Raw genomic sequence first — 1,949 nt, forward strand, 5'->3', positions numbered from 1 at the left:
AAAAATGCGTAGGATGGGATGATGATAATGCATTGTACACACACACACACACACACACACACACACATATATATATATATATATATATATATATATATATATATATATATATATATATATATATATATATATATATATATATATATATATATATGTGTGTGTGTGTGTGTGTGTGTGTGTGAATAAATATTCATATATATATATATATATATATATATATATATATATATATATATATATATATATATATATATATATATATATATATATATATACAACAGACTAACATCTTGCATGTTTTCATATAGGCTGACCAAACATACACAGATAAATGCTTTGGTATCCATATGTAAACTCATACAAACGGACAGAAAGTCATCGGAAACCTCATTGGCACCAGATCCTGTCAGCTGGTTTAATGCCACAAAATGTACACATAATTCCTGATTGGAAAAACAAATTTTAAAATATACTCATTTACACTTTCGATTTTTTAAAAAGTATAAACTGTCTTTCCTTTAAGATTTAGAACACACTTAAAGACATATATAATCTACACATATGCACATTTAAAAACTCATACAACAACAACATATGCATATCCCTGTCAGGGCCTTGAACAGTTGCCGTCACAATGCCGGACAGGGCAGATTGGTGAGCGTGTGAGACAGACTAAATTCCTACAGCAAAGCAACCATTTCAGCACTTTAAGATGTTCCAACTCAAGTGTGTCCTTGAGCTTGTCTATTGTTAATCACTCATGTAGAATTTTATTCTCTCTAATTTTAACATTCTTTTGTGCCATGTGAGTATTATAGATATTCTGTAATATTTCCACAAGTGCCATTCATATCTACTCTGTTTCAAGCTTTTCATTGATACTCTCTTATCTTTTGCAGCAATGGGAAAGGCTGGATAAGCTTTGGGACAAGGTATGATATGTTTTTGACAAATAGTTTAGCATCGTAAATAAGGTTTGTATTTTGAAATGTATGCAAATAAACATAAATATGAACACATATGAAGAACACACTCTCCGTTCAAAATCATCGAGTATTTTCTCATCGTGTAATGGCAACTTAAGACTCAATTGAATGTGATTTATCTAGGGAAGGTTGCCAAGTCATGATAATGTAACTTACACACGTATTGTTCTGTCTAATGTTATTTAAATGTACTTTTATTCTTTTAATCGCAAAGATCAACAATTTTTCACAAAGGAACAATAGTATTATTTCTGAGGAAATCAGATATTATATACTGGATTTTATTCTGTGTTATAAGGTACATAAGATGTTATGTGACGACAGGTGTGAAAGTGTCCAGTTGTTTACTCAAATTGATATTGATTTAGAAATGTTTTTTTGTTTTTTTTTTTCAGTTTGTTGAGAGGTGTTCAGGGAAATAGAGGATTGAATAAAACAAGAAAGCCAAGTCTAAAAGGGAATATGGAAATGTATCTTCGGCATCTTAAATGAAAATTTTAAATTTGAATATGCTTAAAATTTACCTTTGTAAAACCAATTGTTTAGAATTATTAATCTCTGCAACAGTTCTTTATTGGATTTTGGAATAAAAATAAAAATAACCATTATTTTCTTAACCCTTTCCTCCTTCATCTATGTAAAATTTCTTTTGATATGCATCAACACAAAATAGAAATTAAATAAAAAGTCGAAATATTATTGGACATTGACTCTACGACCATAAAATGGTTTCGAGTATATTTTAGAGAATGGAAGCTTGATGTAAGATAGAGAATGCGTTTTTATATTCAACATCAAAATTTCAATTTCTTTAACGAAAAGAGGGAATTATTTACGCCTTGGGTGATTAAGTGCCATACGATATAAGCAATCATCAGTCAAGGGATACACCATGCAACTACTACACCCAATATGTGTGACCTAATAGGAAAAAGTAAATGGGACAAACCCATCCAAATGTAT

General features: G+C 29.7%; 1 long non-coding RNA gene across 1 annotated transcript in view; it reads left to right on the forward strand.

The window, feature by feature from the left end:
- Positions 1–1,550, forward strand: part of LOC137646755 (uncharacterized) — a 2,912-nt gene extending 1,362 nt beyond the window's left edge. The window contains exons 2-3 of the long non-coding RNA XR_011045447.1: positions 900–932; positions 1,382–1,550. This is a non-coding gene — a long non-coding RNA (uncharacterized lncRNA). The remainder of the gene's footprint in view (positions 1–899; positions 933–1,381) is intronic.
- Positions 1,551–1,949: the final 399 nt, after the last annotated feature.

Source organism: Palaemon carinicauda, chromosome 9 (assembly GCF_036898095.1).
Source record: "Palaemon carinicauda isolate YSFRI2023 chromosome 9, ASM3689809v2, whole genome shotgun sequence".
NCBI classification, from domain to species: Eukaryota; Metazoa; Arthropoda; class Malacostraca; order Decapoda; family Palaemonidae; genus Palaemon; species Palaemon carinicauda.